At 36.0% G+C, this 25,301-nt stretch overlaps 1 non-coding gene across 1 annotated transcript; it reads right to left on the reverse strand.

Moving 5' to 3' along the window:
• Positions 1-4,103: 4,103 nt before the first annotated feature.
• LOC141663160 (small nucleolar RNA R71) lies at positions 4,104-4,210 on the reverse strand. The gene has a single exon (XR_012551244.1). It is a non-coding gene; the product is annotated as a small nucleolar RNA R71 (small nucleolar RNA).
• Positions 4,211-25,301: the final 21,091 nt, after the last annotated feature.

Raw genomic sequence — 25,301 nt, forward strand, 5'->3', positions numbered from 1 at the left:
GCGCCCCCAATTCGAAAGAATGGGAGAAGAAAATATAAAGGAAACAGACAAGTAATGGAGGGCTTAAGAAGATAGTATCCCCTGTATTGGGGGTGACCCATGTTAACCTCTTCCTGAAGCGAGTCCTATGCTAAGAAGGCGCATCCTATCAATGATAAGACCTATGTAGTCTATTATAAAGACTAAACGCTAAGATGTTGGGAGGTTAGTGGTTAAGATGGCACACCTTAAATGGCAAGGTATACAGATTATAATGACACTACTGATAATAAAGTGGGGTGACGCGCCTCATATAAATGAAAGGGCGCGCCATAGACGGGTTTTTCGGAATATACGCCTTTAGACTTAATTAAAAGTGGAATAATAAATGGTTGGAATTCCTAGAAACATAATTTGAAGGTTAAATCATATGATTTTGGATCTAAACTATAGAGATTCAAATACACACACGCATATATATACACACAGATACATACAAACAGAGGATGAACTATGAATGAGAAGTTGAAAAGTCAATATGGCTTGCAATATGATTTACTTGAAATTTTGTAATATAAAAAGCTTTACATACCTTTTTGATTGGGAAATAAGATCAATCGGAAAAATTAAGGAAATGATGGAGAACTGGGCCAATTCTGAACAAAAATCCTTCTCGTCGGCGCGGTTATTTTTTGAAGAGAAAGTAAAGTAAAAGAATAAAGTAAAAAGAATGATTGTGACTTATATTTATAGCTGAAAATGACAACTGTCAATCACATCAATCACGATTCCCGAAAAATAAGGGGAACCGTTTTTTGGACCATTTGAAATTCCAGGACACGCCCTCTTGAAGGCGCACCTTATTCGATTGTCATGGCAATCTGAAATTCTAAGTAGAAAAAGATGGGAATTTTGAGAAGACGCGCCCTGCTGACGACGCGCCCTGCTGACGACGCTGATAAATGAGTTTATACAAATTTCGATGAAAGATAAGTAAAAATTCCAATCCCATTTCAATGACATATGGAATTTAGGGGGTAGTTGTTATGCCCAAAAATTGGTATAAACGTTATTCAGGTGGAAATCAGATAGAATAGTCAAAACTGAGGTATAAATGACTAAAATTAAGGAATATATAAGACTACCTTCCTTATGGAAGGAAAATAGGCGCGCCCTGTAAATGGGAAGGACGAGCCCTATATTATGGATGACTGATGTAAAGGTAATTGGAGATGCGCCCTATGTATAGGAAGGCGCGCCCTCAGCATAGGGAGAAGGTGCACCCTGTTACTTGGTGGAAGATGAGGAATTCTCTGGAAGATACCCGCTTGTGGTAAATCTTAGGGCGCGCTCAGAGTGAATAAGATATCTTAGGAAGGCTTTAAACATGGATGTTTAGATGGGTTCTTTGGAGGATTCGAGGAAGATGGAGATTACTATTACTAACCTATTTGATGCAGGTACTCTATTGAAGAACTCCTTCCTGTAGTGCATCTACAAGAAGGTGGTGTCCGTGGTCAGCGAACTCCAGGGGTATGCCTGGATGGAAGGCCTCCTCCTGTAGTCAATGAGTGTCCTTATTGGGGATGTGGGGTGAATTCTGGTGTGTGCTTTGGGAGCTCTGTCTCTGTAGTCAACGGGTGTCCTCGTTGCGAGACTTCGGAGTATCCTGCACTTTGCACCCAAAAGCTTGGGATCACTTGTCCTGTAATCTGGTAGGGGCTCCTTATCGGGGGACAAGGATGCGTCCAACATTTGGGGTGAACCACGGCTATACCTGCGTCCACAGACTAGAGAAACAGCTGGTAGCAGAGGGTTATCCTTGGTCAGGGAGATGCCTTATCCATGAAGTCTTGAAGCCGCGGACGAGCCTTGGGCCTTTGTGGTTGGGCCTCATCAGCGGACAATCCTAAAGCAAGTAGAAGACGGTTTCTAGTAGGTTTCCTACTGGGCCTCGGGACAAGAGATCTAAGCCCGTTAGGTTTCTTGTTCCCCAAGAACTACGTTGGCTTGATTTCCTATAAATAGGGATACAAAGGCAAATTGTAAGGGGTCAGAAGCGAGAGCACAAAAGGAGCCACCACTAACCCTAAACAATCTCAGCCACCAATCACCACCACCACCAAAACACTGTTCATATTTTCCGAACACTATTCATCAGATCCACCGATTACTGTTCACGTTTCCAACGAAGAACCACCGTCACAGATCTTGTTTTCGGCTACGAACCTTAGACTTTGTTGCTCCCTGATAAGTGGCATTTTATACCACTTAGAGCATCTCATATCGGCTTGAATTGGTGTCTTGGACTTAAGTATTTTGTGTATTTGACGCGTTTTCTAGTGTTTTTGCATTTCAGGGTATAACTTGCTTAGATAGGTGATTTTCATCGAATAAAGCTTAAGGAAGTGCTTGGAATCAGTCTAGGGGTAATGAGCGAAGAAATCAGCAAAAACAGAAGCAAAATAATATATTTTCCACAAGGGTTGCAGGCGCCCGCTTGCTAGTAGCAGGTGACCGCCTGCTAGCAGGCGCCCGCGTGGAGGATGCAGGCGGCCGCCTGTGGGCGAAAATTCAGATTCTGGGTTTTATTAATTCGAGTACAATTGGGCTTCTGTTGGCGCTGGTTCTCTTGGGCTATTATATAAACCTTATGGGAAGACGTTTTCCTCAACAAGGAGACCTGAGAGAGCAATAAGAAGACCTAGAAAGCACGAGAAGGCTACGGAGAAGAAGACTTTTGCTTTCTTTAATATAGTTGATACTTGGCTGCTCGTTTTCAATTTGTCTTGAACCCTAGTACTCTTATATCGTTATTATCATGCTTTCATTGGAACCCATGGTGACGATGAGTTCGGTTATGAACTAATCGTTATCGTGGGGTTCTAACGGATTTACTTATGGATTTCTATAGTTAATTTGTTTCGATACCTTAGTGTGTGGTGATTAATTGATATCCTAATATTGGTTGTGCTTAATCGTCTTATGTGCGTAGCTAACATATAAGATAGCGTGTTAATCTCTATTAAAGCGACATAGAATATATAGGTTTAGAACTTGCCATGCTAGCATAGGTTCATGTATTTGTTATGCATGATTCATAGGTAATTTTAACCATTTTACTTGCCCTACGTAATCAAGATAACTTGTGATTAAACCATTATATTATCAAATTCTATAGACATATAGGGTCTCAATATAATTGGTGCATATTCAGCTTCTATCTCTTTTATGGATGTCTGGTAGAATGGTACTCGTGCAACGAAAGTTGGCGTTTATCAGTTTCTTGTTATCTGATTAGTGTCATCACCATCACATGCTAAGGTTAAGAACAATGACTTTGAATGAAGTAGTAATGAAGTTAGGATCCCATGTTTGTCATATATCGTAATTCAACCTCAATTCTTTTAGTTAATGTTATTTATTATTATCTCTTAGTTTAATCAAAAGCCAATTTGTTATTTGTCTTAGCATTGAGCGATAACCATACATTGTTGCATAGGTGCATAAATTGAACTTAACCTAAACCAGTCTATGCGGGAACAAATCTGATTTATATCTTATACTACTTGCGAACGCGTATACTTGTGTGAATATTAGCGCATTTTTTCGCCCTAACAAGTTTTTGGCGCCGCTGCCGGGGACTCGGTGTTAATTTTTAGTTTATGTGCTTATCATCAGTGGTCGTTAAAGTTTAGTGAATTAGACTCTTTTACTCTCACGATTTATTTGTTTGTGTTTCAGGTACTCAGTACAATGGGAGATCCAGCAGCACAAACGAGGGCCTTGATGGATTTTTCTCAACCCAAGATCAATGATATTCAATCTAGCATTATCCGGTCAGCTATCACAGCTAATACCTTTGAGATCAAGCCTGGCATAATTCAATGAGTGCATAATTCAATCTAGTTTGGGGGTTCTCCAACTGAAGATCCCGATATGCACATTAGGGATTTCATTGAGATCTGTGACAGCTTCAAGTTCAACGATGTTTTTGAAGATGCTGTGAAGCTGAGACTGTTCCCATTCTCTCTGAGGGACAAGGCTAAGAGCTGGTTACACTCTCTTGGGAAGATCTTGCTCAGAAGTTTCTTACTAAATTCTTCCCTATGGCGAAGACAGATGCACTCAGGAACGCTATTACTCAATTTGCGCAGCAAACGGGAGAATCACTATGTGAAGCTTGTGAGCGCTACAAGGAGATGCATAGGAAGTGTCCTCATTATGGAATGCCTGATTAGATGATCATCAGTTCTTTTTATAATGGTTTGGGAGCACAGTCCAGATCCATGCTCGATGCAGCATCAGGTGGAGCATTATGGGCAAAGAGCTATGAGGAAACTTATGATCTGATTGAACTGATGGCTGCTAATGAATATCAGTATCCAACCCAGAGATTTCCACAGGGCAAGGTAGCAGGAGTTTTTGAAGTGGATACAGCTACGGCTATCACTGCTCAACTAAATGCGTTGTCTATGAAGATCGATTCTCTGGCTAACTATGGTGTTAAGCAGATAACCAGTGTTTGTGAGCTGTATGCAGGTCCGTATGCGATGGAGCAATGCGCTATATCGAGTGACTCAGTTCAGTTTTTGAGCAACTTTCAAAGATCTCAGCAGCCAGTTCCTGCCACTTATCATCCTGACAACTGGAATCATCCTAATTTCAGCTGGAGCAATAATCAAAGTGTGATGCAACAGCCGTTCCAGCAGTTTGGAAATAAGCTATTCAACCCTCCTAGTTTTCAGTAATAATTTGCACCAAGACAACAACTCCAAATTCAACAATAAACTCATGATGTATGTCTATCTTCGAATAAAAAAATCTGAATTGGAGGATTTGCGGCTTATATGCCAAAGCCAGGCTGTTTCTATCAAGACTCTAGAGAACCAAATAGGGCAAATTGCTAATGCCTTATTGAATCGACCACCAGGAACGCTTCCTAGTGATACAGAAACAAATCCAGGCAAGAGGGAAGTTGAAGAACAGGTGAACGCCATCACCTTGAGGTCTGGAAAGGTCGCAAGCCTCCAAATTTAGCAAGACGAAGAGCCTGAAAAATCTCAAGTTTCAGAAAATGCAGATGTGGCTGAAGAAGAAGTGCAGAAGGAAGCAGAGGTGGAACCAAGGAAAACTACTGTGGAACACACTCCTCCTGAGGGTAATACAGGGGAGAAACAGATCTATCCTCCACCTCCTTTTCCTAAGAGGCCGCAGAAGAAAAAGCTGGATAAGCAGTTTGAGAAGTTTCTGGAGGTGTTCAAGAAACTTCATATCAACATACCTTTCGCTGAAGCTCTTGAATAGATGACTAGCTATGCAAGGTTTATGAAAGGTATTCTCTCTCGGAAAGTGAAGCTCGATGACTTAGAGACCGTTGCTCTAACAGAGGAATACAGTGCTGTGCTGCAACAGAAGTTGCCTCCGAAGCTTAAAAATCCTGGAAGCTTCACTATTCCTTGCACTATCGGAAACTTGTCGTTCGACAAGTGTTTATGTGATTTAGGAGCTAACATCAATCTGATGCCCTTATCTATCTTCAAGAAGCTTGGTCTGCCTGATCCGAAACCAACATACATGTCATTGCAACTAGCTGACCGTTCCATCGCTTATCCACGAGGTATAGTGGAGGATGTCTTGGTCAAGGTGGATAAACTCATCTTCCCTGCTGACTTTGTAATTCTTGATTTCGAGGAAGATAAGAAGATTCCCATTATCTTGGGAAGACCATTCTTGGCTATCGGCCGAACTATGATCGATGTGCAAAAATGAGAGCTTTCGATGAAGGTTCATGATCAAAAGGTCACTTTTAATGTGTTCAAGGAAATAAAGTTACCCACAGCTAAAGAGGAGTGCTTTAAAGTAGAGCAAATGCAGGTTTTGAATGCACCTCCGTGGAAGAGGAAGTTGGATATGCCATTCGATTCTCTTGGGTTAGCAGAGCTGAAAATTTCTCAGGAGCGTTTTGAACCATTTATTCAAGAAGCTCCCACACTTGAGCTCAACCGAATGCCAGATCACTTGAGTTCTTCATTCTTAGGTGCACCCCATGATAAGGCGTTGGGATATATTTTTGATGATGTAGAGAGTGGCTGGACGGATATTCCCGTGCCTACAGAGGGTTCTTCTCATGTGCAATAGGTAGTTGATAGGACTGGTGTTGGTGATGCACAGTATAGAAGATTGACTAGGCGTATGGAGGCCATGCATGTCATCCACCGATATTTTGCTGAAGATTTGACACACGCTTTCGGTACTGTTGTTCGAGACACTGGTGGCGAGGTTGATTGGCCACCGGATCCTCCACCCTCTGAGGGTGATGATGATGATTCGTCTGAGTAGGTATACCCTGTGTTCCTTTCTATTATATTCACTGGGGACAGTGAAGATTTTAAGTTTGGGGGTGGTAGTTAAGGAACATATTTGTGTGTGTGTCATGTAGTTGCATTTTCATGTTAGTTTAGTTCATATAGTTGCATATTTTTGCCATATAGTTTTTTTTATTATTTATAGCTTTATTATCATATCATATAGCTCATGCATATACTATGATCCCTTTGTGTTGCTTTACCGATTAATATGTGATATTGATGCGAGTGTAGTGATAGCATTAGAGTGATGTTGAATCTTGTTAGGTTGACATGCATGCTAGAACACTTGTAATTTCAATAAGTCTTAGAGTATGCTTAAGGACTAGATCGTTGTCATGGTTTGATGGTTTTTTGAGGTTAATCTATTGCTTATACTTAGAATGCATGATAGGCTCTTAATGACACAAGACATGAAAAGATAAAAATTGGAATTCATTGCTAGTTGTGGCTAGGCGTCAAATGGCTAGTAGCCGGCTCGCATTGTATACGAGTAGTCTAGGGTTGAGCAAGATGGAGCGAAACGCACTTGCTCAGAAATTGAAAAAAAAAGAAAGAAAAAAAGAGAAAAAAAGGAAGAAAAAAAAGAAAAGAAAAAATATGGTTAATGCACAATTGATCACGAGTGAGCTCTTTGGTATTCGAGTTATTAAGTTCTTAAGGGATTTTGTGCCTAGTGACCTAAGGCTTTTATAGTCTGGGATCCGCTAACCTAACGCTCGCTAAATAGGTATCATTGCATAAGTCTTTTGTGGACCTCGCTCATTGCACGATCAAATAAGCATTTGTTTTATGTGTTGAATAAAGTATGATTCCGTAATAAACTCCAATAATCTTGCAGTGTTATAAGTCATTTTGTGTCTAGAATATATTCTTCGTATAAGTCTGTGATTGCCTTGGGGTTAGTTAAGTTATGGTGATTGATCTAGTTTCGAAGCATATATGTTAAGCATTCGCACATACCACGTTTCTAGTTGTATGTTAACTTGCTTGATTTGATTGATCTTTAGTCTCCTAATTGCATTTGTTGATATGTCGTGTATTGGTTGGTTTAGTCATTGCGAGGGGATCGCTGCGTTCATATAGTTGCATTCATGTATGTTTTATTCTGAATTTGAGTCTGTGATGCTTGAGGACGAGCATCGATTCAAGTTTGGGGGTGTGATAAGTGGCATTTTATACCACTTAGAGCGTCTCATATCGACTTGAATTGGTGTCTTGGACTTAAGTATTTTGTGTATTTGACGCGTTTTCTAGTGTTTTTGCATTTCAGGGTATAACTTGCTTAGATAGGTGGTTTTCATCGAATAAAGCTTAAGGAAGTGCTTGGAATCAGTCTAGGGGTGATGAGCGAAGAAATCAACAAAAACAGAAGAAAAATAATATATTTTCCAGAAGGGTTGCAGGCGCCCGCTTGCTAGTAGCAGGCGACCGCCTGCTAGCAGGCGCCCGCGTGGAGGATGCATGCGGGCGCCGACGTGGAGGATGCAGGCGGCCGCCTGTGGGCGAAAATTCAGATTCTGGGTTTTATTAATTTGAGTACAATTGTGCTTCTGTTGGCGCTGGTTCTCTTCGGCTATTATATAAACCTTATGGGAAGACGTTTTCCTCAACAAGGAGACCTGGGAGAGCAATAAGAAGACCTAGAGAGCACGAGAAGGCTACAGAGAAGAAGAATTTTGTTTTCTTTAATATAGTTGATACTTGGATGCTCGTTTTCAATTTGTCTTGAACCCTAGTACTCTTATATTGTTTATTATCATGCTTTCATTGGAACCCATGGTGACGATGAGTTCGGTTATGAACTAATCATTATCGTGGGGTTCTAACGGATTTACTTATGGATTTCTATAGTTAATTTGTTTCGATACCTTAGTGTGTGGTGATTGATTGATATCCTAGTATTGGTTGTGCTTAATCGTCTTATGTGCGTAGCTAACATATAAGATAGCGTGTTAATCTCTATTGAAGCGACAGTGAATATAGAGGTTTAGAACTTGCCATGCTAGCATAGGTTCATGTATTTGTTATGCATGATTCGTAGGTAATTTTAACCATTTTACTTGCCCTATGCAATAAAGATATATAACTTGTGATTAAACCGTTATGTTGTCAAATTCTATAGACATATAGGGTCTCAATATAATTGGTGCCTATTCAGCTTCTATCTCTTTTGTGGATGTCTGGTAAAATGGTACTCGTGCAACGAAAGTTGGCGTTTATCAGTTTCGTGTTATCTGATTAATGTCATCACCATCACATGCTAAGGTTAAGAATAATGACTTTGAATGAAGTAGTAATGAAGTTAGGATCCCATGTTTGTCATATATAGTAATTCAACCTCAATTCTTTTAGTTAATATTATTTAGTATAATCTTTTAGTTTAATCAAAACCCAATTTGTTATTTATCTTAGCATTGAGCGATAACCATACATTGTTGCATAGGTGCATAAATTGAACTTAACCTAAACCAGTCTCTGTGGGAACAAATCTGATTTATATCTTATACTACTTGCGAACGCGTATACTTGCGTGAATATTAGCGCGTGTTTTCGCCCTAACACTCCCAAATTCCTCCATCAACAGTTTTCATAACAATCATCATCAACTAACGGTATAAAGCTCTTAATGGAACGAATTAAACCATCTATATTTATTAAATATACAAAGAACCACTTACTCTATTATTTACAAAAATTGATAAAATTAGGCTAGACTTAATGTTATATGAAATTGTTAAGACACTTTAAAAGCACATTAAAGAGTCAATTATCAAATTTAAAAATAAAACTTATTATTTAAAGTAAAAATTCAAAATAAAATTCTAATTCTAAACTAATAAAAGAAAATTGAATGAGAAGATATAAAATAGCTTATTCAAATACAGACATTGATTAAATTGGTGAGTAAATCGTGGTAACTAACACGTATTTTCAATAAAATGAAATGAATTAATAAAGAGAAATCAACGATAACATACATACATTTGTTTAGTAACATGTGTAGGTATTCATTGGAAACAATATTAAATTGAAATAATATACAAGATTTTATATTGAAACACGTGGTCGGCTTTCATTGATCAAAACATTTTCACTCGGATTACCCTTATATCAAATTTGTACCGCTCGTTAACCATATCGTGCGGTCAATATTGATGATCCGCGTGAAATATAGCAAAACATCGTCCAATCAAAATCAAATCCTTACCGTCAATACACACATCACACCTATATATGTAGCCTCACTTGTGATTCACATATTAACACATAAATTTCCATTTCCCTCACTCCATCTTCTCTCTTTTACATGCATATCGCCTCATTCGTTCCCTCACTCGGCCTCTCTTCTTCCATTCAATTTTCTGAGACAATTTTGTCATTTCATTTGACCGAGTTCGTGGTTAAACATTAAAACCTTCCTCTCTTAAATAACATGTTTCTTATAATTTCAAACACTTTTTATCACATGATTTTTCATTAAAATAGAAAAGGATTGTTCATGTTACATCAAAAATTTCATTATACAAATGAAAATAAGGAGATTATAGAATCCCAGAGACTCAAACGATTGTTTGGACATTACATTCCGATACGGGTGGACAACAATTTGAGAAATTGTCAGGAGAAATTATCAATGATATGGAAAAAGCTATACTCGTCGTCAGAGATATTGGAATACAAGAAAACACCGTGTTTGAAAATATTTTTTTCTTTTTTATTGTTTACTTATCCATGTAATAGAAGTAAAACGTAAAGAAAAGTTGAAAAAGGCAAGATATTGAATAAAAAATACGAGTATTTTTATATTATCAATATTTGTATTCTGTTGTGTATTTATGAGATTTCAATAAAATGCACACAAGATATTCCAAAGAGATAACATTCATATAAAAAATGATTGTATCTAGCAATATTAGAAAATTCGTTGTATCTAGAATCATACTATGATTTGTATTAAAACAAATTAGATATAAATAACTATTTATAATTAATCAAATGAACCTAGTTATTATAATACTAGCATTTAACATGTATTACGAACCAGAATTATAATTTTTAATTTTTTAAAATAATAATAATAATAATAAGACTAACTTTTTTCATAATCCATAGTATTCATATTAATTTCACGTATATTTATGAACATTTGATTTTTCTCTCATAGAAGGATTAGTTTAAAAAAAAAATCTCCCTTAACCATTTACATGTATGAACAATCCTTTATCTTCTAAAATAGTGAGATTTTTTTATTCTCAGTGAAATGATGGATTTACCGCTATATCTACTATAATTAAAAAATATTATTGGCAGGAATCGCAAAGTGTAATATCCCGTAACTTTTACAATACTAATAATACTGAGTATAATAGAATAAAAAGATTAAAATTAGATAAGGACTGAGATTTAAAAATTAAATTAGACTAACGGGCCTAAAATTTGGATTAGACTTTAATATTGATAACTTGTAGGTTAAGAAATAGGGTTTTGTATCTTTATAAATACATTATACTCGTTTTCCTCGTTTTTATTCATAAAATTCATAGGACTCTTCTCAACATAAATCAATCTTGTAAAAGTAGTAGAAACTTCATCGTAAGTCAGAATTTGTTGATCCTGAACTTTTCGGAAAGGTCTTTTCGTTATGTACAACATTTGTGTTTCGTATTTTCCAAGAAAACATCGTTTAGAGGGCTAAAAAGAGTAAATTCAGATCTAGTCAGAATTTGAGATAAACTTTCGATCGATCTTGCAAGTGTTTACAAAACGGTGTGTTATGTATATATATTCGATTTCGAATTAATAGTGCTTTAATAGGTTTATTTTGAATAAATTTATGTATTATGTTAGGAAATGAGGACCCACACACCATTAAACTAATATAACAACAACATATATAATAAGCCTCGATAATAATAATAACATGATCTAAACAGGATTAAGTATGAGACAAGATTACAACTACCAACTAGAATAAAAATATTACAACCCAAAATATAATTAATTTCAAATTCATTCGATTTCGACATGGAACCAACAGATAACCCATTGTATCTGAACCCACTAGAATAGCTCCTCCATCTAACACGTCTGCTCACACACACAACAACTACCTGCTTTGGCATCTGGAAACCTACAACACGACAGAGACCGCCAGGAACGCTCTTGCGAGCGGTACGCCTAAGTCTGGCCATCTTCTTGCTTAACTTTCATAGTTAGATCAAAGCAAATAAATGAGCAAAGAAGCTCATCAAGTAACTATATAGACAGTTCTATAATGCAACAATAATTATCAGTATCCGAGGCATTCTACTTTCATCTCTAGGTGGCAGTTTATTGGCTAAGTAAAGGTTACGAAAGAAAGTTTTGGGTTCCAGGATTCAAGGATCAAGATTGGGAGAAAGCCAAAATTTATCAAAAATATTAGCAGGACTCTGAAAGAGTTTCTCAAGTGAAAGAAGCGATCATTCAAGCTTCGAAATTCAATAACTAAGTAGAGTGACAGGGTTTACAGGTTTCACATCTTTAACAAAGATACAAATCATTTCATTTCATTTAAAAGAAGTAAACTTCTTAAAGATTATATTCATTTTCTCTTTTATAAAACATAAAGGAACCCTTGATTTAAATATCCATCTATATAGAATAATATGGGTGATCAGCCTGTACCCACCTCCATCAGGTTGTTATGGTACCTATGGCATTATTTCAGCCTTATATTGGACTAGCCTTGCTAGCCTCTTATGTGACTAGACTAGTCCCATTAGTCTCCTACGTCTCTATCTAATCCATCAGGAATTCGTTTGGAAACCTTGGTATTGGAAGTAGGAAAAGTTGACTAAGTTCATTTTATCATTACCAAGAATATGAAATCATTCGGACTCATTCAAGTCGAAAATCATTCTTAAATTCAATTCAAGATTTCAAGGAAAGTGAACGAATCGAAAGTAAACAGGGATCAATACTAAAGATCTCGATCAAAGGATAAAGAGGGTATACTAGCTCATGATCAGAATAGTTCTAACGATCAGCATATAACAAGGTATAGGGGATTATCGAAGAATCCAGGTTAATCATGACATTATGTAAAAAGGTTCATAAATGTTCTCTTAGGTTTACGAGATCAAAAGATAACAAAGTAATAAAGCAAGGTAATAAGTATCAGGATCAATAGGGTTACTATAAAGGATCAACAGGGATTGATAACAAGTTGTTACAAAGAACAATATCAAGGTTTTCTCAAAAATCAATAACAGGCTTATCATAAACATTATAAGGATTCACTACTTGATCATGGCATTAATAATATCCTCGCTATAATCGAATCATAAGAGAAGACAGAGTTACTTGCCTTAAATTTCTTTCCTACTTAACGGGTGCTGAGCTACTGCCACCTTAGATATCCTTCCCTTTTCTAGCCTGAATGCCTCCGCTATCCGAATCTAAATCCAAAACAGAACCCCTAATTAGCAACTTACTCAACACTCAATGTTTCTCAGAACACCTAACAATTACCCCAATTCGTGATAACACTTCACTTATATACTCGAGTATAATCACAAAATACTCACATAGCACATAGTAGCATATACTTTTATACTTAAAATCTATACCTTAGCAAACAATCGTGATTCGTATAAGTCGACAACAGTTTTAATCCAAAAATTTGAACCAAAACAATGGGATCAAATCAAAAATTTAACATGTAACCACTTAATGTTATCATGCATAAATCTAAACTTACAAATCTTATCAATTGGTCAAGTAATTAGATCTATTTCTTTCTTATAAATCAAAGCCACATTCGGCCCTAATCCATCAAAATAACATGCAACTCTAAAAATTCACATGCAAAGTTAATTTCATAAATTAACCTAACTTAAATACATTTCAAACAAGAATAACCTTTTTAAACCCTTTTCCTTTGAATAAAACTGAAACCAAACTCAACTTTAAATAAAATCAATCATGAATGCATCATCTATATTATAAACCATTCTTCTAAGTTAAACAAACATAATCGAACCAATATTTTGTAAAATTGAAGGTTACAATCGGTTTCTTAAACAAAAACAATATCAACAATCAAACAATCATTATCCACCTTATATACTCACATGCATTAACCAAATCAAATCATCATTTAAACATATAACTCAAACTTAATAAAACTTAATAATTTTGAATCTAAAAAATCTTGGCATGGTCTCGGAGATGCCCCATTCTGGGTTTCTTTGACGAAACCTCACCGATTAGCTTTTATTCCATCAATCAACCAACATGCAAACTTCAATTAGTAAATTTATGGAAGATTAGAAGAACACAATCGAATAATAAAAGAACCCAAGAGGGTTCATCCTTTTTCAAACCAAACACAAGACCAACCCTCACAAGAAAACACATATACATACATATATGGCTAGAGGAGTATAGATATAAGTTGAGAATTAAATTTAGGCCAAGGAAAAACCAAGAATCGAGAGGAGAAAGATTATACCGAAGAGAGAGAAGAGAGAGAGTTCGAGAGAGTGAGAGAGACAACCGGGGTGAAGAAGAAAAAGGGGGGGTGGTGGTGGTGGTGTATTTATATATACACTCAAGGGTAGAATGGTAAATTAGCAATTACAATTATGAATTTCTTTCTCTTTTCCATTTGCAAATCTATAAATCTCTTTAGTAAAACATAAAACATCCTCATAATATCAGAAAATATACTCATCCCATTTTTATAATAAAGAATATAAAATTAGCTCTTCACTAGTATTTTTAAATGAATTTTCGAGCGAATAGATTATTTGCTATGGATTTTACAACTAATTCTCAAATAATAGAATTTAAACTTTATAAAATCATTTAAGATATCAAAGCATCGACATAATCCCACTTATAATTTAATAAAGTCCCTTGGACTATTTTAAAGACAATAAAACAAATTTCGCATTTGGATCACATTTCTATAATTTTATAAAAATGTTTAAAGATGAAATAAATCCTTTTTAAATCCTTTTATAAATATTTAAAAATTTAACAAATCTCAAATTTAAACATGCACACATCAAACATCATGAAAATATACAATATCATCAAATACAATTCACATTCGCATTCTTAAACACTTGAATTCCATTTTTTATTACGGGTTCCGTTCGACTTCACGGCCCGACGACACAACTTAATTCCTCAGTTGACTCATCAAACTGGAACAAGTTACTTTACGTTCCCGGTTACTATTATACAACAATGACAATTAACTACAAAATCATTTAATCTTTTATTTATTCACATAAATTCACAGTTATTGCACAAAATTATACTTTATTCACTTAATCACGTCGCGAAATTCCCGGTCGCTACAATCTACCCCCTTAAAAGGATTCTGTCCTCAGAATCTAGTCTAAACAAATAAATGGAGATACTTCTCTCGCATTTCATTTTCTAATTCCCAAGTTGATTCCTCTATCTTAGGATTTCTCCACAAAACTCTAACCAACGACACCACTTTATTTCTAAGTGCTTTCTCTTTTCGATCGAGGATTCGTACGGGTTGTTCTACATATGATAGATCTTGTTAAATTTCCACTGGTTCCAATTCGATCACATGACTTGTAATATCTGGGATATATCCTGTAATTATTTTTATCAATAAATAAATATTCCGTATCTATTTTGTGATTATTCTGTGTATTATCTGTTAAGTGGTATATGTGTTTGGATATTTAAATATGAGAAAATTTGAGTATTTTAATATTTATATGTCCAAAATAAAGTTTAGATGATTGTCATATTTTTATATTAATTTTTATGTTATTATATGATTTTATAAAAGATTTATGGATTTAATCAATTATTTTTCCGAGTATTTATAAACTATTTTGTATAATCGGGAACCAACGACTTCAACCGTTTTTACGTTTTTACAACCCGAAACTCGTGTTTTGACTTTTTCGAGCATTGCAATATTCCTTACCTAATTGTAATATTTCGCGCATTTTCCGTGTTTTGACTTTTTCGATCTGGAGTACGGTTTTCCCCGTGCGGGTCCCGGCGCAAAATTTTCGATACAAAATTCATTTCGGTAAATCGATAAAACCCGTATTTTCGAGAAACGGGATCTTTTTATTAAACTATTATATTATCTTCTCGTAGTACGTGTAACCAAAGCGATGAGACCAAGTCTGCAGTTACAAAATGTATAGATTTGGATAATTATCCTAAAACCGGTACCGTTTTGGATCTATTTTATCAAATAAATATAATAATTTATATCCGATATGATCCAACAGGGTACCAATATTCCGTAAATATAAATAGGCTTTACCGTATTTTATTTTGTACAGATAATCATTTGGAAATAGTAAAATATATAATTTTCCAGAGAAAAACCCTAAATTCATAATAGTTTCTGAGGATCGAACCTTAATTTCAAGGCGTTACCGAAATCCGATTGGAACGCTCGAGTAACCAAAATGAAGGATTTGAAGAGTACTTTCAGATTCCAGGGCTTGTTTAACTGCAGAAACAAGTGGTATTTTTCTATATTTTTATTTAATTTCGAATTATTTTGAATTAAAATATGATTTTTTATTCGAGATGTTGTTTATATGATTTAATGATTGCATGTTGTAGATCTTTTCTTCTTGATCAATTTGGTATATTATATGACTGATTTGGAGTTCAATAACATGTTCAAAATTGAGTTTAATTTTCGAATTTCAAAATTAGGGTTTATAATTCGTTTGAATGTTCTTAATTGAATTTGGGGGTTTCTTCCCCATAGGTTATTAGATTGATTGGTTGGTAGGGATTTGTAGAACTTGAAAAGAGGAATCGATTGGTGGTGGTTTCATGTACAGACGATACCGGAATCGAGCTGGCCGGAGCAAGAAAGAACTCGCCGTCCGGCGAGTTTTCTTCGAGCTTTTCCAGCCAACTCAGGGGTTATTAACTTGATTGGTTTATACGATTGAATTCCTGGTGAATTGTAGATCATTTCTGGAGGTGGTGGTGGCCTGAGCATTCTTGGATCGCCTTCTCCGGCGAAACAGGGTATTTTCCGGCGACAGGATGCAAAAATTACACTTTAGTCCCTGTACTTTTGAGAACGATGCAGTTAGGTACCTGTAGTTTCAGAAAGTTGCAAATTTTGGATTCCTGTTTAAAAATCATATTTTCTATTTATTTTAATTACACAAATTCGATTTCAATTATTAAAAATTTTAAAAATTATTATTTTAATTCCAAAAATTATTTTTAGTTCAAAAATAAATCTGAATTAATTAGTTAATTAATTTTAGTTAATAATTAATTAGTTAATTGGTCAATTAATTTGAATATTAATTGATTATTTAATTAGATTTAATTAATTACTTTGATTTAAAAATTCCAAAAAATAGTTTCGAGCGTTAAAATATTATTTTAAATTGTTTTCAAGGCTCGATAATTATTATAAAATGATTTCAAAGCCAGATTCGGGCAATCGAACCCTGTTTATTGTTTTAAAAAGATTCAACGGCCCGTTTTAATTCCAAAAAATGTTTACAATTCATATTAAATATCCGAAAAATCATTTTAACATCAAATTTTCTTTGGAAAAGTATTTTCATCGAATATCGTGCTATATGTTATATGTGATCTGATTGATGTGTTATATGTGATCTCATTGATGTGTTATATGCGTATATGTGTATTTTTTGACTATTTTAATCGTAACTTTCAATCCGTACATCGGATTTGGGTGAAACGAAGGGTAGATAGAAGCTTATACCGAATAAAATCAAGTGAGATACGTATTGATAGATACTTGTGATGTCTGAGCAGAAGAAGCGAGGCATAAGAAAGGGAAGCAAGTAGTCGGAGAATAAGAGATAGTGATCGAAAGCCAGTGAAGTGTTAGCAAGTTAAGACAAGGCAAGTGTTCTGAACCTTCTCAAGATATATTGCGAGTAATTGATGGTTCTGTTTTATATTGCAAGTGCTTTGAAGCACTGAACCCTATACCATGATTCCAGTTATTAATCTTTGAGCCGTAATTCTTATTCTTTGTAAACCATTGATTCCTGAATACCCAGATACGAACCATAGATATACGATACTACTCAATAAATACATACAAACTAAATACTAATCACTGAACCGAAATTGTTTAACACTCAAACCTTCATACCTTATATATTGAAAGACTAGCCCTTATAACCACGAGACTTTGATTCTTCTGTTATCCAATTCTTATACCGGCTGATATCCAATCTTTGTATTTACCATGTTGTTCCCTTGTGAAGATTGCAAATCACCTTATGCTTGAAACCCAATGTTGTTTATGATTCTGTTTACTGCTTTATATTATTTATCCTGTTATTGTTATAGAATTGGATTATTTTATAAAATATGGACCAGATTCGTGGTCAGACCAGATTGGTGGTTGTGTTAGGCCAATGTGTGCCTTGGATCCAGTTATTAGAGCAGAGCTGTGTGCCTTGCTCGGGGTTAGTGCGTGACTGATCAGCAACTAACCTTGGTTTTTAAAATGAAAATTAAATATCCAATTCTAATCATTGCTTATCCATAAACTTGATACCTTAAATCATCTCACTTAATCATTGTTTAATCTCAGTATTGTCAATATGACTTGCTGAGCTAGTTAGCTCATTTGTGCGATTCTGTTTATGTTCTTTTCCGGTTAAGAAGGAACCTGTTGGTATCGAGGATCCCCAATCAAGTGTGCGAGCTAGGATTCCAGGTTGAGCGGAATAAGCTAGTTGAATACTTTTGTGATAGTTTAAGTTTGAGAAGTTTGTAAGAATGTTTAGTATTCAGTTGTAAGTTTAAATAGTTGGGATTTGGACGTTTGTAATATAAGTGTGTGTGTGTGTGGGTTGTGTGCATACTTTAACCTATTGCGATCCGTGGATGTTGGTAAGTAGGGTCACTGCATATTATTATTATCTTTATTATTGTTATAAGCAGGTTTATATATGGCATGTGTGTGTCGTGGACCCCAAACTTCTGACCCGGGTTTGGAGGGCGCCACAGGTTTGGTATCAGAGCTATAGGTTATAAGTCACTAACATAAGCCTAGATTGTCGGGAATGGGTAGAGGGTTAGGATTAGAAGTAAGGAATAGAAATATAGAATGTCAAGAGGTTGAGTCGACTGAATAATAGGAGTTAGTATAATTCCCGTTGTGGTTCGAGATTCTTATCTTGCGATATGATTTCTGAATAGCAGCGATGTCAGATTCCCTTTATTCCAGTACCGACTGATCATTCTAAGCCTTCAGTCGAAGGACCATCATCTGATCCACGTCCTGCTCTTCCACCGGTATTGGCTATACTACCCCCTGTTGTGACAGAGGTTGTACCACTGCGAGCTACTCCACCTCCTGGTATGAGGCCACCTATCCGAGGACCCCCACCTGCTGATTCTGATTCTACTAGGCATTCAGTTGTGGGTTCACCATTTCAGTCTACTCCACATTATGTTCCTTATTTCCAGTATGCGGCTCTTTTTTTGGAGCGAGAGGCTCTGTTGGTACATATACGGGAGCTACATTATATATTGAGGACCATAGATGTTGACAGGAGTGTGAGGGAGCTTTAAGAGGAGATTTATGTGACACGGAGGGTTCTTGAGGCTAGACTGCATGGAGCTACATGTAAGTATGCAGGCCCTGATGCTCTTATGGGATGGGCCAGAGAGGTGATGGAGGATCTTGAGAGGCTTGGTGGACCAGAGTTTCCCTGGAGCTAAAGACAGAGATGCAGAGACAGAGATGTTGAGCCAGAGTTGCTATGACAGTTTCTATATGTATATTAGTGTGTAGTATGTATCATCAAACTTTTGGTTTGTATATATAGACTAGACTTGTTGAGTAGTGTGAAGGCTTGTTGTACCTTTTGCTTTTGAAGCATTTTCACGCTTGTACTACCAAAACTTTGATATATATATATATATATCAGTACCTTTCATTTTCCAACATTGTCATTTATATTATTACACCTGCTTTATCTTACTTTATTTATTGCACCAGTTATAAACTCTTGTGATACCATGTACCCTATCCCCTTAACTGTTTATATTCTGTAAAGAAGCATGCAATTTACTTATTTCAATTGTTACAAATATTTTCAAAAAGAGATATTTCTGTTTTATTAAAACTTTTCATAAAAAAAGATTTGATTTAAAGGCTAAATAAGTTGTTTGATTCTTTACAGTAAATGCCTCCCAGAAGAAATACCCGTTCTACCAACCAGAATGAAGAAACCAACAACAACAACTAAGACAACAATAACCAGAATGCAAACCCAGGTCCCATAGACCTAACCGTAGCCCAGATTCTTCAGATCTTGGCTTAACAAACAGTTCACCCGACTCAACAGCAGTAAAGACAGACCAACCCTCAGGTAACTTTTAAGACTTTTCAGGCGGTGAATCCACCAGAATTCAAGGGTTCTTTAGATCCAATTGAAGCGAGTGTTTGGTTAAAGGAAATAGAGAAGTCATTTGCTTTGGTTAAAGTGAGAGAGGAACAGAAGGTTGAGTTTGCAAGTTATTATTTGAAGAATGAAACCACCTACTGGTGGGAAACTGTGAAGACATTGGAAGGCACATATGCTATTACTTGGGAGAGATTCAGAGAGTTATTTTAGAGAAGTATTTTTCCCAGTTTGTTCAAGATCAAATGGAATTGAAGTTCCTAGAGCTAAAGCAAGGAAATATGTCAATAGCAGACTACGAAAGTAAGTTTGAAGAATTGTCAAGGTTTGTACCATCGTATGTGGATACTGATAGGAAGAAAGCTAAGAGATTTCAACAAGGTCTTAAGCCATGGATCAGAGGAAAGGTAGCCATATTTGAATTGGATACCTATGCAGGAGCTGTACAGAAGGCCATGATTGCAGAGATGGAGAGTGAGATGTCACAAAGGGAGAAGAAGAGTTAGAAAAGAAAGTTAGAAGGGAATGAAGGTCAGTCACAAGCAGGAAAGTTTCCAAATTTCAACCAGAAGAAAGGCAAGTTTCAACCATGGAGAAATTTTAATTTTAAGAAGCAAAATGCAGGTGACGGAGGACAAGGCAACCGTCCAAATGCTGGGAACCAGCCAAATCAACTGAGGTTAACTTTACAAGATTGTCATGTATGTGGGAAGAAACATGGAGGAGTTTGTAATAAGTTGAATGTAGTTTGTTATACGTGCAATCAGAAAGGGCATTATTCAAGGGAGTGCCGTAACCAGCCAGCTAGAGAGCCAATGAACAAGGACCAGCCTACCTGAAATCCAGCAGTCAAGGTTCCAGCAATTAGGTTTACATGCTTTAAGTATGGAAAGCCAGGACACATAGCAAGGGATTGCAAGACCCCAGCCCTAGTCAGCAATGCATTAAGAATTATGGGATCCACCCTAGTAGTGAATGAGACTTCAAGGGCCAGAGTTTTTGACATGTCTGTGAAGGACGCTATCCAGGATACTGATGTTGTGGCATGTACGCTTATTGTGAATTCTTTATGTGCCAAAGTGTTAGTAGATTCAGGAGTAACTCGATCGTTTATTTCCTAAGATTTTGTTAATAAGTTAAATTGTCCAGTTGAATGATTAAATTAAATAATGAATGTAGAATTAGCAAATCAAGAACGTGTATCTGTTAATCAAGTTTGTGTGAACTGTGAGATTGAGATTTCTGGTAATAAGTTTTGTGTGGATTTGATACCACTTAAGTTAGGAGAGTTTGACGTTATTTTAGGAATGGACTGGTTATCTAAGCACGATGCACAGATAGACTGTCATAATAAGAAGGTAATTCTAAAGACGCCAGATGAGGAAATCGTAACGTTTAAAGGCCACAAGCAAGTAATGAAGTTCTTAACGATGATTCAAGCTAAGAAGTTACTGCGACAAGGATGTGAACATTTCATTGCGTATGTGATTGATAGAAGTCAGGAGTCAGCAAAACTTGAAGATATTCCAGTAGTCAATGAGTTTCCAGACGTATTTCCCGATGAGTTACCAGGACTTCCTCCAGAAAGAGAAATTGAGTTTGCAATCGACTTAGCACCCATGACGGAACCAGTATCCAAGGCCCCGTATAGAATGACACCCGTTGAAATGAAAGAGTTAGCAAAGCAATTGCAAGAATTGTTAGAGAAAAGAGTAATTAGACCCAGTGTATCCCCATGGGGTGCACCGGTATTATTTGTTAAGAAGAAAGACGGAAGTATGAGATTGTGCATCAACTATCGGGAGCTCAATAAGGTTATAATCAAGAATAAAAACCCATTACCTCGAATTGATGATTTGTTCGACCAGTTGAAGGGAGCCAAGTATTTATCCAAGATTGATCTGAGATCGGGATATCACCAATTGAAGATTAAGTCGGAAGATATACCGAAGACAGCTTTCAGAACAAGGTACAGTCATTATGATTTCTCAGTTATGTCTTTCAGATTAACCAATGCCCCAGCAGCGTTTATGGACTTGATGAACAAAATTTTTAAGGAGTATCTGGACAAGTTTGTTATTGTGTTTTTAGATGATATTTTGATTTACTCAAAGTCAGCAGAAGACCATGCGGAACATTTGAGGATATCTTTGGAAATTTTGAGAAAGGAAAAGTTATATGCTAAATTCTTGAAGTGTGAGTTTTGGCTACAGGAAATTCAGTTCTTAGGGCATTTAGTCAGTAATGAAGGGATCAAAGTGGACTCGACAAAGATTGAAGTTATTATTAATTGGGAAAGGCCAAAAACACCAACATAAGTGAGAAGTTTCTTGGGATTAGCGGGATATTATCGATGATTTGTTCAAGATTTCTCGAAAATTGCGACGCCTTTGACAAAGCTTACCCGAAAGAATGAAAAGTTTATATGGAACGACAAGTGTGAAGAAAGTTTTCAAGAATTGAAGAGGAGACTAATCACGACACCTGTTTTGTCATTTCCAGATGAATAAGGAAATTTTGTAATCTATAGTGATGCTTCTCATAAGGGATTAGGTTGTGTTCTGATGAAATACGACAAGGTTATTGCATATGCATCGAGACAACTGAAACCTCATGAGCAGAAGTATCCTACTCATGACTTGGAGCTAGCGGCCATAGTATTCGCTTTGAAGATTTGGAGACATTATCTATATGGAGAAATATGTGAGATTTATACGGATCATAAAAGTTTAAAATACATAATCATGCAAAAGGAACTTAATATGAGACATAGAAGATGTTTGGAGTTGATCAAGGACTACGACTGTACGATTAATTATCACCCAGGTAAAGCAAATGTTGTGGCAGACGCGTTAAGTCGAAAAGAGAAGTTGAATGTGTTGACAGTACCCGAGGAGTTATACAAGGAATTTCAGAAATTGGAGTTGAAAATTAGAGTTTGCAAGCCTGATGAAGCAAAGATGTATAGTATGACCTTTCAGCCAGAATTGTTAGAAAACATCAAGAAGTGTCAGGAGAACGTAATGGATCAGGACATCAATCATTTGGTAGGTGAAGAGTTGTGCACACAAAAGGATGATCAAGGTATACTCAGGTTTCTTCCAGAATTTGGATTCCACTAGTGACAGAGTTGAAGAACAAGATTCTACAGGAAGCTCATAATTCAAGGTATTCAATCCATCCAGGAAGTACCAAGATGTATAGAGATTTAAAAGAAAATTATTGGTGGCCAGATATGGAGAGAAATTGCAGAATGGGTCAGCAAATGTTATACGTGTCAGAGGGTCAAGGCAGAGCACCAGAGACCAAGTGGATTATTGCAGCCAATAGAGATTCCAGAATGGAAGTGAGAGCATATTGCCATGGATTTCATAGTTGGATTACCAAGGACAAAAGCAAACCACAATGCTATTTGGGTTATAGTGGACAGACTTACCAAGTCAGCTCATTTTCCGCCTATAAATGAAAGATTTTCACTAGACAAGTTGGTTCACATGTATCTAAAGGAGATAGTAGTTTATCACAGAGTCCCTGTATTGATCGTATCCGATCAAAATCCATGATTTAATTCGAGATTTTGGAGAAGTTTTCAAGAATGTTTGGGAACCGGATTGAATATGAGTACATCTTATCATCCACAAATAGATGACCAAAGCAAAAGAACGATTCAGATGATTGAGGACATGTAACGCATTTGTGCCATTGATTTCAAAGGAAGTTGGGATGAGCATTTACCCTTGGTAGAATTTGCTTACAACAACAGTTACCATGCTAGTATTGTGAGGCCACCCTATGAAGCTCTTTATGGACGTAAATGTCGATCGCCAGTATATTGGGATGAAGTAGGAGAACGTAAGATACTTGGACCCGAATTGGTGCAACAGACGAAAGAAGTTGTTGAAGTTACTCAGATTAGGTTAATTGCAACCCAAGACCGTCAGAGAAAGTACGCAGATCAATCAAGAAAGGATATGGAATTTGAAGAGGGAGATTTAGTATTGTTAAAAGTGTCGCCGTGGAAAGGATTGACGAGATTTGGGAAAAAAGGAAAGTTGAGTCCTAGATACGTCGAACCTTTTGAGATTCTAAAACGTGTTGGCAAGGTAGCATACGAACTAGCATTACCCCCCCGCATATGGAGCACATTCATAATGTTTTTCACGTATCGATGCTTAAGAAGTATAATCCAGATTCCAGGCATGTAATTGAGTACGAGCCGATAGAACTTCAAGCGGATTTGTCTTATGTAGAGAGTCCAATAGAGATCCTAGAAGCAAGAGAGAAAGTGTTAAGGAATAAAGTTGTAAAGTTAGTAAGAGTATTGTGGAGAAACCCGAAGGTTGAAGAGTCAACCTGGGAGTTAGAAAGCTATATGTGAGAAAAGTACCCTCATTTCTTTTCCTAGGAGATTCAAAGGATATAATTCTTTTAAGGGGGAAGGATGTAATATCTGGGATATATCGTGTAAATATTTTTATCAATAAATAAATATTATGTATCTGTTTTGCGATTATTCTGTGAATTATCTGTTAAGTGGTATATGTGTTTGGATATTTAAATATGATAAAATTTGAGTATTTTAATTTTTATATGTCCAAAATAAAGTATAGATAATTGTCATATTTTTCTATTATTTTTTATGTTGTTATATGATTTTATAAAAGATTTATGGATTTAATGAATTATTTTTCCGAGTATTTATAAACTATTTTGTATAATCGGGAACCAACCGACTTCAACCGTTTTTACGTTTTTACCACCCGAAATTCTTCCGAAAACTCCTTCCTAACCCAATTGCAATATTCCGAGCATTTTCCATATTTTGACTTTTTCGATCCGGAGTACGGTTTTACCCGTGCAGGTCCCGGCGCAAAATTTTCGATACAAAATTCGTTTCGGTAAATCGATAAAACCTGTATTTTCGAGAAACATGATCTTTTTATTAAACTATTATATTATCTTCTCGTAAAACGTATAACCAAAGCGCTGAGACCAAGTCTGCAGTTATAAAATGTATAGATTTGGATAATTATCCTAGGACCGGTACCGTTTTGGATCTGTTTTATCAAATAAACGTAATATTTTATATCCGATATGATCCAACGGGGTACCAATGTTCCGTAAATATAAATAGCCTTTACTATATTTTATTTTGTACAGATAATCATTTGCAAACAGTTAAATATATAATTTTACAGAGAAAAACCCTAAATTCATAATAGTTTATGAGAATCGAACCTTAATTTCAAGGCGTTACCGAAGTCCGATTGGAACGCTCGAGTAACCAAAACGAAGGATTTGAAGAGTACTTTCAGATTCCAGGGCTTGTTTAACTGCAGAAATAACTGGTATTTTTCTATATTTTTATTTAATTTTGAATTATTTTGAATTAAAATATGAATTTTTGTTCGAAATGTTGTTTGTATGATTTGATGATTGCATGTTGTAGATCTTTTCTTCCTGATCATTTTGGTATATTATATGACTGATTTAGAGTTCAATAACATGTTCAAAATTGAGT

This window comes from Apium graveolens, chromosome 5, assembly GCF_009905375.1.
Source record: "Apium graveolens cultivar Ventura chromosome 5, ASM990537v1, whole genome shotgun sequence".
NCBI classification, from domain to species: Eukaryota; Viridiplantae; Streptophyta; class Magnoliopsida; order Apiales; family Apiaceae; genus Apium; species Apium graveolens.